Here is a 13,493-nt window from a genome sequence, read left to right as displayed (position 1 = left end):
CCCCCCTCCCCCCCTCCCCCCCTCCCCTCCCCCCCCCCCCCCCCCCCCTCCCCCCCCCCCCAGCCTGCTGATTGGGGGGGTGGGGGTACCGGGTTTGATTGATGGGCCACTCTGACCAATGGGAAGCGCCGAGCGGCGCCGCAACACCGGCTTTGTTTTGAATCCGAGCTTTCGGAGCTCTGCTCCTGTCCGAAAGCTAGTGATTCGAAACAAACCTGTTGGACTTGAACCTGATGTTGTCAGACTTCTTCCTGTGCCCACCCTGGTTAGGGCAGCTTGTGACAATCGTCCCAGTCCAGCACCGGTATCTGCACGTCACTCCAAATAGTGCGGCGGTCGATGCGCAGGCGCGGGGAGCGGGCAGGCGGGTGCGCAGGCGCGGGGCTCGGGCGGGCGGTGCGCAGGCGCGGGGATCGGGCGGTGCGCAGGCGCGGGGATCGGGCGGTGCGCAGGCGCGGGGACCGGCAGGCGGTGCGCAGGCGCGGGGCTCGGGCGGGCGGGTGCGCAGGCGCGGGGCTCGGGCGGGCGGTGCGCAGGCGCGGGGCTCGGGCGGGGCGGTGCGCAGGCGCGGGGCTCGGGCGGGCGGTGCGCAGGCGCGGGGCTCGGGCGGGCGGTGCGCAGGCGCGGGGATCGGGATTCGGCTCCAGTGAGCGGCGGCACTGACAGCGGGAGCGGGGATGAGGGGAAGCGACCGGCCCGGCGCAGCAACAGGTACCCACTCCCCCAGCGCGGCCTCTTTCACACCGGCGTCTCCCGGGTGTGGCTCTGCTCCGGGCCCGGCCTCCCCCCTCCCCGGGCTGGGGCTCCCCGGCCTCGGCCTCCCCGGGCTGGGACTCCCGGGCCTCGGCCTCCCCGGGTTGGGGACTCCCCGGGCTCGGGCTCCCCGGGCTGGGGCTCCCGGGCCTCGGCCTCCCCGGGTTGGGACTCCCCGGGCTCGGGCTCCCCGGGTTGGGGCTCCCCGGCCTCGGCCTCCCCGGGTTGGGGCTCCCCGGCCCTCGGTCTCCCCGGGTTGGGGCTCCCCGGCCTCGGCCTCCCCGGGCTGCGGCACAGAATAAAATACTTTAAAATGTGTTTTAAACGGAATTGTGACCGATTCAGGAAAGTTGGTGTCAAGTCCAGGCCGGCGGTGTTTCAGCAGCCGCAGGGGTTTGTCTTTGTTGCTGCAGAGCCGGTGTGTGTATCTGCTGTGTGTGGGTGTATCTGCTGTGTGTGGATTTATCTGCTGTGTGTGGATTTATCTGCTGTGTGTGGGTGTGTATCTGCTGTGTGTGGGTGTATCTGCTGTGTGTGGATTTATCTGCTGTGTGTGGATTTATCTGCTGTGTGTGGGTGTATCTGCTGTGTGTGGATTTATCTGCTGTGTGTGGATTTATCTGCTGTGTGTGGGTGTATCTGCTGTGTGTGGATTTATCTGCTGTGTGTGGATTTATCTGCTGTGTGTGGGTGTGTATCTGCTGTGTGTGGGTGTGTATCTGCTGTGTGTGGGTGTATCTGCTGTGTGTGGATTTATCTGCTGTGTGTGGATTTATCTGCTGTGTGTGGATTTATCTGCTGTGTGTGGATTTATCTGCTGTGTGTGGGTGTGTATCTGCTGTGTGTGGGTGTGTATCTGCTGTGTGTGGGTGTGTATCTGCTGTGTGTGGATTTATCTGCTGTGTGTGGGTGTGTATCTGCTGTGTGTGGGTGTGTATCTGCTGTGTGTGGGTGTATCTGCTGTGTGTGGGTGTGTATCTGCTGTGTGTGGGTGTGTATCTGCTGTGTGTGGGTGTGTATCTGCTGTGTGTGGGTGTGTATCTGCTGTGTGTGGGTGTGTATCTGCTGTGTGGGTGTGTATCTGCTGTGTGGGTGTGTATCTGCTGTGTGTGGGTGTGTATCTGCTGTGTGTGGGTGTGTATCTGCTGTGTGTGGGTGTGTATCTGCTGTGTGTGGGTGTGTATCTGCTGTGTGTGGGTGTATCTGCTGTGTGTGGGTGTGTATCTGCTGTGTGTGGGTGTGTATCTGCTGTGTGTGGGTGTGTATCTGCTGTGTGTGGGTGTGTATCTGCTGTGTGTGGGTGTGTATCTGCTGTGTGGGTGTATCTGCTGTGTGTGGGTGTATCTGCTGTGTGTGGGTGTATCTGCTGTGTGTGGGTGTATCTGCTGTGTGTGGGTGTATCTGCTGTGTGGGTGTATCTGCTGTGTGGGTGTATCTGCTGTGTGGGTGTGTATCTGCTGTGTGGGTGTGTATCTGCTGTGTGTGGGTGTGTATCTGCTGCGTGGGTGGGTGGGTGTCTCTGCTGCGTGTGGGGGTGGGTGTCTCTGCTGCGTGTGTGTTTGGGTGTATCTGCTGCGTGGGTGGGTGGGTGTCTCTGCTGCGTGTGTGTTTGGGTGTCTCTGCTGCGTGTGTGTTTGGGTGTCTCTGCTGCGTGTGTTTTTGGGTGTATCTGCTGCGTGTGTGTTTGGGTGTATCTGCTGCGTGTGTGGGTGGGTGTATCTGCTGCGGGTGTGGGTGGGTGTATCTGGTGTGTGGGTGTATCTGCTGTGTGTGGGGGTGGGTGTATCTGCTGTGTGTGGGGGTGGGTGTATCTGCTGTGTGTGGGGGTGGGTGTATCTGCTGTGTGTGTGGATGAGTATCTGCTGTGTGTGTCATCTGCTGTATGGGTGGGTGGGTGTATCTGCTGTGTGTAGGGGTGGATGTATCTGCTGTGTGTGGGGGTGGGTGTATCTGCTGTGTGTGGGGGTGGGCGTATGCTGTGTGTGTGGGTGTATCTGCTGTGTGTGTGGGTGTATCTGCTGTGTGTGGAGGTGGGTGTATCTGCTGTGTGTGTGGTGGGTCTACCTGCTGTGTGGATGGGTGGGTCTATCTGCTGTGTGGATGGGTGGGTGTATCTGATGTGTGGGTCGGTGGGTGTATCTGCTGTGTGTTGGTGGGTGTATCTGCTGTGTGGATGGGTGAGTATCTGCTGTGTGGATGGGTGTGTGTATCTGCTGCGTGGGTGTGTGTATCTGCTGTGGATGGGTGGGTCTATCTGCTGTGTGGATGGGTGGGTGTATCTGCTGTGTGGATGGGTGTGTGTATCTGCTGCGTGGGTGTGTGTATCTGCTGCGTGGGTGTGTGTATCTGCTGTGGTGGGTGGGTCTATCTGCTGTGGATGGGTGGGTCTATCTGCTGTGTGGATGGGTGAGTCTATCTGCTGTGTGGATGGGTGTGTGTATCTGCTGTGTGGATGGGTGGGTCTATCTGCTGTGTGGATGGGTGGGTGTATCTGCTGTGTGGATGGGTGTGTGTATCTGCTGTGTGGATGGGTGGGTGTATCTGCTGTGTGGATGGGTGGGTGTATCGGCTGTGTGGATGGGTGGGTGTATCGGCTGTGTGGATGGGTGTGTGTATCTGCTGTGTGGATGGGTGGGTGTATCGGCTGTGTGGATGGGTGGGTGTATCGGCTGTGTGGATGGGTGGGTGTATCGGCTGTGTGGATGAGTGGGTGTATCGGCTGTGTGGATGGGTGGGTGTATCGGCAGTGTGGATGGGTGGTTGTATCGGGTGGGTGCATGTATGTGCTGGATCGGTGGGTGTATGTGCTGGGTGGGTGTATCAGGGGGTGCGTGTATGTGCTGGATCGGTGGGTGTATCGGGTGGGTGGGTGGGTGGATGTATCGGGTGGGTGGGTGGATGTGCTGGGCAGCCGTGTCCGCCATGTGGACGGCTGCGCCATTAGGCCTGGGATCGAGCTGCACCAGCTTCCACTTCTGTGTTTCGGCTGCTGCTACTTTGAGTTCAGGCTGTGAGGCCTGACATCATCAGCTGCAGGAACTGGCTGTTGGATCCAACTGAAGACACAGCTAGTGCTTGGGAAATTTTAAGTCTGAGTCTATTAAATAATTAGTGTGTTTAGTAGGCGAAGGATGCAAGAGGACACCAGGGATGGGAAACAGCATGTATATGAAAGATTGAATTCTGTCCTTGTCGGCCGGTGGGTGCAATTCTCAACATTTTAGGATGTCACATCTTCAGTTCCATTTTCTTTTTCACCCAGCCCTTCCTCAAGTTCTTGCCAATCAGAAACAAAATGATGCCTTCGCTAACAGCAATGTCCATGGTTCCTTATGGATGATGGCTAATTACCTATTTCCCTCCTTCGTGCAACATGAATAACGTGTTGAAACCGTCCATATTTATTGGATTTGTTTATTGTCTCGTGTACCGGGGCACAGTGAAACGTATTGTTCTGCGTGCAGCTCAGGCAGATCATTCCATATATGAAAATAAAATACATACTAGGGCAAACATAAAATACACTGTCAATACATACGCACAGACATTGGGTGAAGCATGCAGCAGTGTGGTACTACTCAGCAGAGGAGATGTGTGAGGAGCTCCGATCAGTCCAATAAGAGAGTCATTTAGGAGTCTGGTGACAGTGGGGAAGAAGCTGTTTATGAATCTGTTTGTGCGTGTTCTCAGACTTCTGTATCTCCTGCCCGATGGAAGAAGTTGGAAGAGTGAGTAAGCCGGGTGGGAGGGGTCTTTGATTATACTGCCTGCTTTCCCCAGGCAGCGGGAGGTGTAGATGGAGTCATGGACTGGGCGGTGTTCACGACTCTCTGAAGTTTCTTGCGGTCCTGGGCCGAGCAGTTGCCATACCAGGCTGTGATGCAGCCAGATAGGATGCTTTCTATGGTGCATCTGTAAAAGTTGGTAAGAGTCATGCCGAATTTCCTGAGGAAGTATAGGCGCTGTTGGGCTTTCTTGGTGGTGGCATCGAAGTGGGTGGACCAGGACAGGTTGTTGGTCATAGAACATAGAAAATACAGCACAGAACAGGCCCTTCGGCCCACGATGTTGTGCCGAACCTTTGTCCTAGATTAATCATAGATTATCATTGAATTTACAGTGCAGAAGGAGGCCATTCGGCCCCCTGAGTCTGCACCGGCTCTTGGAAAGAGCACCCCACCCAAACTCAACACCTCCACCCAACACCAAGGGCAATTTTGGACACTAAGGGCAATTTATCATGGCCAATCCACCTACCTGCACATCTTTGGACTGTGGGAGGAAACCGGAGCACCCGGTGGAAACCCACGCAGACACGGGGAGGACGTGCAGACTCCGCACAGACAGTGACCCAAGCCGGAATCGAACCTGGGACCCTGGAGCTGTGAAGCAATTGTGCTATCCACAATGCTACCGTGCTGCCCTTAAAAACAAATAAATCTACACTACATCATTTTACCGTAATCCATGTACCTATCCAATAGCTGCTTGAAGGTCCCTAATGTTTCCGACTCAACTACTTCCACAGGCAGTGCATTCCATGCCCCCACTACTCTCTGGGTAAAGAACCTACCTCTGACATTCTCCATATATCCTCCACCTTTCACCTTAAATTTATGTCCCCTTGTAATGGTTTTTTCCACCCGGGGAAAAAGTCTCTGACTGTCTACTCTATCTATTCCCCTGATCATCTTATAAACCTCTATCAAGTCGCCCCTCGTCCTTCTCCGTTCTAATGAGAAAAGGCCTAGCACCCTCAACCTTTCCTCGTAAGACCTACTCTCCATTCCAGGTAACATCCTGGTAAATCTTCTTTGCACCTTTTCCAAAGCTTCCACATCCTTCCTAAAATGAGGTGACCAGAACTGTACACAGTACTCCAAATGTGGCCTTACCAAAGTTTTGTACAGCTGCATCATCACCTCACGGCTCTTAAATTCAATCCCTCTGTTAATGAACGCGAGCACACCATAGGCCTTCTTCACAGCTCTATCCACTTGAGTGGCAACTTTCAAAGATGTATGAACATAGACCCCAAGATCTCTCTGCTCCTCCACATTGCCAAGAACTCAACCGTTAACCCTGTATTCCGCATTCATATTTGTCCTTCCAAAATGGACAACCTCACACTTTTCAGGGTTAAACTCCATCTGCCACTTCTCAGCCCAGCTCTGCATCCTATCTATGTCTCTTTGCAGCCGACAACAGCCCTCCTTACTATCCACAACTCCACCAATCTTCGTATCGCCTGCAAATTTACTGACCCACCCTTCAACTCCCTCATCCAAGTCATTAATGAAAAATGAAAATCACAAACAGCAGAGGACCCAGAACTTATCCCTGCGGTACGCCACTGGTAACTGGGATCCAGGCTGAATATTTGCCATCCACCACCACTCTCTGACTTCTATCGGTTAGCCAGTTCGTTATCCAACTGGCCAAATTTCCCACTATCCCATGCCTCCTTACTTTCTGCAGAAGCCTATGATGTGCACACCTCGGAATTTGAAGCTGTCAATCATCTCCACCTCGGCACCATTGATGCAGGCAGGGATGTGTACAGTACTTTGCTTCATGAAGTCAATGACCAACTCTTTAGTTTTGCTGGCATTGAGGGAGCGATTGTTGTCCTTACACCACTCCACTAGATGAAAGCAAATTACAGCGGATGCTGCAATCTGAAACCAAAGAGAAAATCTTAGCAGGTCTGGTGGCATCTGTAGGGAGAGAAAAGAGCTAACGTTTCGAGTCCAGGTGATCCTTTGTCAAAACCCCATTGTTGTTTGAGATCAGACCCATTACAGTCGTGTCGTCAGCAAACGTGTAGATGGAGTTGGAGCCAAATTTTGACCCACAGTCGTGCGCGTGTAGGGAGTATTGTAGGGAGCCTTGCGGGTCCCCAGTATTGAGGACTATTGTGGAGGAGGTGTTTATCCTTATTGATTGTGGTCTATGGGTCAGGAAGTCGAGGATCCAGTTGCAGAGGGAGCGGTAAGTCCCATGTTTTGGAGCTTTGATATGAGTTTGGCTGGGATTATGGTGTTGAAGGTGAAGCTGTAGTCAATAAGTGGGAGTCTGATGTAGGAGTCCTTGTAGTCGATATGCTCCAGAGATGAGTGTAGGGCAAGGGAGGTGGAGTCTGCTGTGGACTGGTTGCGGCTGTATGCAAATTGCAGTGGATCGAGGCATTCTGGGAGTATGGAATTGATGTGCTTGGAAGGCAGATAAATGTTTGAGGTATGAAGTACAGTTTAGATTCAAGTTACTAGTATTGTTAAGAGCAATGTGAATCATTACGATCTCCAGACACCAATAACTTTTGAAAATAAACCTGAGCTTCCAGTTAATAGCTGAATGGTGACATGACAAGATGTCAGTCTTTTTCAACTTTTACAAAGAAAATTACAGCACAGGAACAGGCTCTTCGGCCCTCCAAGCCTGTGCCGATCATGATGGTCTAACTTAAAAACAAAACCTTCTGCCCTTACTCGGTCGGTATCTCTCTATTTCCTCCCGATTCATGTACCCATCCAGATGCCTCTTAAATGTGCCTGCTCCCACCACATCCTCTGGCAGCGCGTTTCAGGCACCCACCACTCTTTGTGTGAAAAACGTACCCCACACATCTCCCTTAAACTTTCCCCCTCTCACCTTGAACCTGTGCTCCCCTTGTAATTAACACTTCCACCCTTGGAAAAAGCCTCTGACTATCCACACTGTCTAAGCCCTCATAACTTTGTAGACTTCTATCAGGCCTCCCATCAGCCTCCGTCTTTCCAGTGAAAACAATCCTGGTTTATTCAAGCTCTTCTCATAGCCAACATCCTCGAAACCAGGCAACTCCTTTGTGAACCTTGCACTCTCTCCCACGTTGCCACATCCTTCTAATAATGTGTTGACCAGAACTGCATGCAATACTCAAAATGCGGCCTAACCAAGGTTTTATATCGCTGCAACATTTCCCAACTCCTGTACTCAGTGCCCCGGCTGATGAAGGCAAGCATGCCATATGCCTACTTAATCATCTTGGCCACCTGTGCTACCATTTTTAGGGAACTGTGGAAGGCCCAGATCCCTCTATATGTTAATGTTCCTAAGGGTTCTGTCATTTACAATATAATTCATACCTAGGTTTGGTCCTCCAGAATGTGTCACCTCGTATTTGTCCGGATTAAACTCCATCTGCCATTTCTTTGCCCAAGTCTCCAATCTATCTATATCTATAGTGTTTTACTTTATTAAAACACTCGAATTGCAATTGACTAAACATAATCTTTGTTGACGACTTCTGCATTAAGCCACAAAACATTCCCCTTTTTCATTTAGCACAACTGAAAATCCACTTCACAGATATACTTTACTGTTCATAAAGTAGACAGTCAATTCTCCCGGTACCAGTCCAAGATGATTCTTGGCTCCAAAGGGCATTCCATCTTTTCAATCTTAGCGGGAGCTCCACCCACATTCTTGCAAACTGTAGCATCTGGTTACCCATAGCTGCTCCCCTCTGGGCAGGCTAATCTTGTCTGAGAATTTTCAAGGATATCTTTGACCCTTCTCTGAAAGCCCATCTGCATGGCATTGTGAATCAGGTGGCCTTATATTCAGGTAGAAATGTTGATTAGTTATTCTTGAGACCTGGAAGTAAATAGATAGGTTAAAGTACAATCTTTTCCAACCTGTCATTCTCAGCACTTTTCTGTGACTTATAAAGCTTGCAATCTATCCACTGTTAGCACACAGGCCACTGTAGTTCCCTTCTCCCCAGTACAACAATCTTGGCTCTCTTTAATCTCTAGAGGAGGTGCAGAGGAGATTCACCAGGGTGGAACATTTTAGTTACGAAGAGAGGTTGGATAGGCTTTGGTTCTTTTCGTTGGGGCAGAGAAAACTGAAGGGTGACCTGATCGAGGGATAGAAATTTTTAGAGGCATGGACAGGGTGGATGTGGAGTACTTGTTCCCCTCAGTCACAGGGGGACTCAAGTTCAAGGTGAGGTGCAGGAGATTTCGGAGGAATTTGAGGAAAAACCTTTTTACCCAGAGAGTGGTAACGATCTGGAATGCACTGCCTGGGAGGATGGTAGAGGCAGGATGCCTCACATCCTTTAAAAAGACATGTCATAACATTCAAAGCTATGGGCTTAGTGTTGGTGAATGGGATTAGGTAGGCAGGTCAACTGTATTTCAGGTATTGGTGCAGACTCGATGGGCCGAAGGGCTTCTTCTGCACTGTTATTCTGCGATTCTTTCAATGAAACCACCCAGGCTTGCAGTCAGGCAGACTTCAGAAGATACAGTTCCAAAACATAAGCCTTTTAAACTTCACAACTGTAGCAGAATGTAAATCAAATTAATTTTATATTTTACCAGGACTCCTATTCTGCAATAGGTAAACAATCTAATGGGAGCTACGGCTCCACACACCAGCAGGTTTTATCCACTTTAGTTCTGTGATATTTTGCCATACAGCTCAAATTGATTTCAGTGAACGATGGCCTTTGGAAAGGCTGGTTATTCACATAAGGAGCATTGTTGTCATTGTCCAAAAAATAACCTTAATCAGTGAGAAATTCCTCACAGAAGGATCTTCTTTAAAATTTCAAAATTGTTTGCAGGGTGGCAATTATCAGAGTAGACATGTGTCTGGGCACCTATCCTGATATGTTCAGTGATGTGCAATTGTTATGGCCAAAACATGCTAATAGTGAGTGAGTAAAAGGTTACATGACCTTTTACAAATGTTACAAGGACCTTGAGCTTTGACAAAGAGTCATTGGACTCGAAACGTTAGCTCTTTTCTCTCCCTACAGATGCTGCCAGACCTGCTGTGATTTTCCAGCATTTTCCCTTCGGTTACATGACCGTTGCATTGCCTGACTAGCAACTTTGTTTTATTTATTTAAATGCACTGAACTTGCATTACTTTTTTATGATTAATGCATGTTTTGAAACCCAAATTGAATTATAGCAGTAGAGAAGTGCGAGTGCCATATCCTGGAAAGCTATTTTTAATGCTACAGATGTACGGGAAGATGCTTGACACAAATGCATCCTGCTATGTATGTAAATTGAAGTGCGGGGGTGAGGAAAGGAGCAAATTAAATCCTATAAAACGCCGGGAAGTATGTTTCATAGTTGCCCCTGCTGCTGTGAAAAACTGAAATGTTGCACTTACATTTTAAAATTTACCGTTGGGAATTTTCTCAGCAAATGAGTCTGCTGTCATATGGAATCAAAACACATTTCAGTTTCTATTATGGTCAAACAACGATATTTCAGATGAGCATCATGTAGAAAGGATCAAGCCTTGCATATGTACTTGGGAAATATTTGCACTGATTTTGTTTTGCTGCTGTATGACTCTAGCATATTTAATGACCAATGTTTGTTATGTATCTAAATAAGCTGTAGAGCATCAATAAAGGCGGAATTCTCCCATGCTTCCTGTTGGCAGCTGGAATGGTGGACGGGAAACGGGTGGGAATTTGGTGGGAGGCACTAAATGCTGGCATGAATTTCCCATGGGATCTTCCACTGCTGACCTCATGACGGCTCGGGTGACCTGTTGGTGGATGCTGTGAAAGTGATTTGCATCCCACTAATGGGATGGTGATGTAGGCCCGTCTGGATTGCCCCCCGCCCTCAATGCCCGATTTGCTGCGAAGCCTGTGGGAAGACACACCGGACCAATGTGAAACACAACTAAAAAAGCACGGTGTACAGATGTGGAGATTCAGCTGAACAATGTCTTGGGCTGCCTCTGGAGTTCGGTATGGAGAGAGCTGGCAACCCTGGATCCTAAACACCACAGCATTGGGGGAGGGAAGACATCTACAGGTGAACCTTTCAGATTTGGTGTCCTGGAGGAGGTCATCTTCCTGTCTCAGAGTGCTCCTGGTGATCCATCTTCATTTTCAGACGGTCCATCTTCTTTCTTCAGTAGTGGATCAGGGATGCGGGACACCTTGTTGCTATGGCACCGGTTGCGATGGCAGACTAGACCCCTTCAGACCTGCCCCACCTCAAAATATGACACAAAATAGCCGGTTGCATAATTAAAGTGTTGGGGCCGGAAGATACAACATGTTTTCCCACTGACCACCGCAGCGGTAAACCCTCAACGTTCCTGTCCCCGCCATGTGACTTAGTCCCAGATGGGAGAATTCCATCCCATATCGCGAGTTTGGCTCTCGGAGCTGGTTGTGGGGAGTGGAATAACCTCATGTATCCAGAACTTTGAAACTAACGGCCCATTGTGCAGTTTTTTGTGGCCGCACTATTTTATGGGTGTACTTTCCTCTATCTTTTCCTGTACAGATCTTAAATAGCTTGCTTGGCAATTTGGAAGTGTTGCAAGTTGACTGCTCTTCTCTTCCAACATTGCCCGCTAAATGCACCTTGGTGTGTGTCGGAGTATATTCCAACATTGGACTAACTGATATATTGATATAGACCTAACTCTTCCATGTTTGTTTGAATACTAATGCAAAATTACATTATGGCATGAATTGGCTTTATAGCAGCTTGAAATTTCTGAGCTTTGATATGACAGGAATCCACGTACTTTGTAAGAATTTTTTAATTCTAAATTTTTTGTACACGGGCTTGTCATCCCATTTTAAAAAATAAAACAAAAGGTGTAAATTGCTTAATTCTCAGCACTCCCTCTTAATGGATGGAAAAAAATCCCAGTGCCTTAATTCATTGCAAACAGAGAAAAGAGGACAGGCACCTTCTTACAGAGCAGAAGGTAAAGCAGAAGAATGGTCACCAGCAACTATTTAGTTGTATGGAGATGAAATATAAGAAACTGCAATGCTTTTGTAATGAAGTTAAAAAAAATTTGAGAGAGTGATGGCCTCTAAATCACTTTTTTTGTCATTTGTTCTTGAGATGTGAGAATCACTGGGTAGGGCAGCATTTATTTCCCATCCCTAATTGCCCTTGAAGAAGTGGTTGTGAACTAATTTGGACTGCAGTCTACATGTAAGTGGCAGTGAAGAAATGATGTCAAGATGACACGTAATGTGGAGGCAAACTAGGAGGTGGTGATATACCCAAGCATCTGCTGCTCATGTTCTTCTAGGAGGTAAACATCACAGTTTTGGAAGGTAATTTTGAAGGAACCATGGCAATTTGCTGCAGTGCCACTGTGTAAGTGATGCCACTGTGTGTAAATGATGCCACTGTGTGTAAGTGATACCTACTAGGTTTCCCGAGGCCTTTCCAGTATGTAATATTACAGCTAAAAGGATTGTAGAGGAGTTACTTAAATTCTTTACTAGATATGGACTACCCACAGAAATTCAATCGGATCAAGGAACAAATTTTACTTCAAAGTTATTCAAAGAAGTTATGGATAGCTTAGGAATAAAACAATTTAAATCAACTGCGTACCATCCAGAATCGCAGGGAGCATTAGAAAGGTGGCGTCAGACATTAAAGACAATGTTGAGGGCGCATTGCCAAGATTATCCAGAGGATTGGGATAAAAGAATCCCATTCGTATTGTTTACAATTAGGGATGCACCTAATGAATCAACCAAATTTAGTCCTTTTCAACTAATTTTTGGTCATGAGGTAAGAGGACCACTTAAATTGATTAAGGAAAAATTGGTGGGTGAGAAATCGGAAATTACACTATTCGATTACGTGTCAAATTTTAGGGAATGATTAAATAGAGCAGGTGAATTGGCTCGACAACATTTGAAAGTTGCACAAAATGTGATGAAACGGGTAGCGGACAAGAAATCCAAAGTTCGTAGTTCTGCCAGTGGGAATAAAGTTTTAGTGTTGTTACCAGTGGTAGGGGAGCTTTAAAAGCTAGGTTTTGTGGACCGTATCAGATTGAAAGGAAATTAAGTGAGGTGAATGATGTGGTAAAAACACCAGATAGAAGGAAGACTCACTGAGTGTGTTATGTGAATATGCTTAAAAGGTACTTTGAAAGGGAAGGAGAGAAAAAGGAGGTTTTAATAATTCTAACTCAAAGTGACGAACCAAATCCAGATGACTGTGAATTTGACATACCTCAAATTAAATTGGAAAATGAGGATGTTCTTAAAAATTGGGATGAATTGTTAAGTTACCTTCCAGAGGAAAAACAAACTGACCTGAAAGAGTTATTGATATCACATGGGCAAGTTTGTAGAGATAAATTGGGAAGTACTAAAATGGCTATACATGATGTAGATGTGGGAAATGCTGTTCCTCTCAAACAACATCCATATAGACTTAATTCTTTAAAATTGGCACAGGTTAACAGAGAGATTGAGAGTATGCTGAAGAATGGCATGACTAAAGTGGGTTGCAGCCAATGGAGCTCACCCGTAGTGATGGTACCTAGACCAGATGGTACCCAACGGTTGTTTGTGGACTATCGAAAGGTGAATGCAGTTACAAGAATGGACTCTTATCCTGTCCCACCATTGAAGGATTACATGGAGAAAGTGGGACAATCTGCTTTTATTTCCAACTTCCGGACATGGAAAGCACATTTGAAACATCGGATGGAGTTCTTCGATCGACTTCAGGAGGCGGGTTTGGTGATGAACCTAGCCGAAAGTGAATTTGGAGAAGCCCAAATCACTTTCCTTGCGAAGTTTCCGTTATCCTCAAGACGAAGGGAAATAATGCGATTTCTTAGGATGAGTAGATTTGATCGAACAGCTGTGCAAAAGTTTTGTGGTGTGATTACTCCACTGATGGACTTGCTAAAGAAACCTAAAAAATTTCAAT

At 48.1% G+C, this 13,493-nt stretch overlaps 1 protein-coding gene across 4 annotated transcripts in view; it reads left to right on the top strand.

Moving 5' to 3' along the window:
• Positions 1 to 608: 608 nt before the first annotated feature.
• LOC140394882 (casein kinase I) overlaps positions 609 to 13,493 on the top strand; it is a 151,887-nt gene continuing 139,002 nt past the window's right edge. For all 4 annotated transcript variants that reach the window (XM_072482035.1, XM_072482033.1, XM_072482034.1 and 1 more), the window contains exon 1: positions 609 to 711. The gene's annotated coding sequence lies outside the window, so the exon portion shown is untranslated. The remainder of the gene's footprint in view (positions 712 to 13,493) is intronic.

Source organism: Scyliorhinus torazame, chromosome 18, assembly GCF_047496885.1.
Source record: "Scyliorhinus torazame isolate Kashiwa2021f chromosome 18, sScyTor2.1, whole genome shotgun sequence".
NCBI classification, from domain to species: Eukaryota; Metazoa; Chordata; class Chondrichthyes; order Carcharhiniformes; family Scyliorhinidae; genus Scyliorhinus; species Scyliorhinus torazame.
Note: the sequence above shows the minus strand (reverse complement) of the source record. Positions and strands in the feature narration are given on the sequence as shown.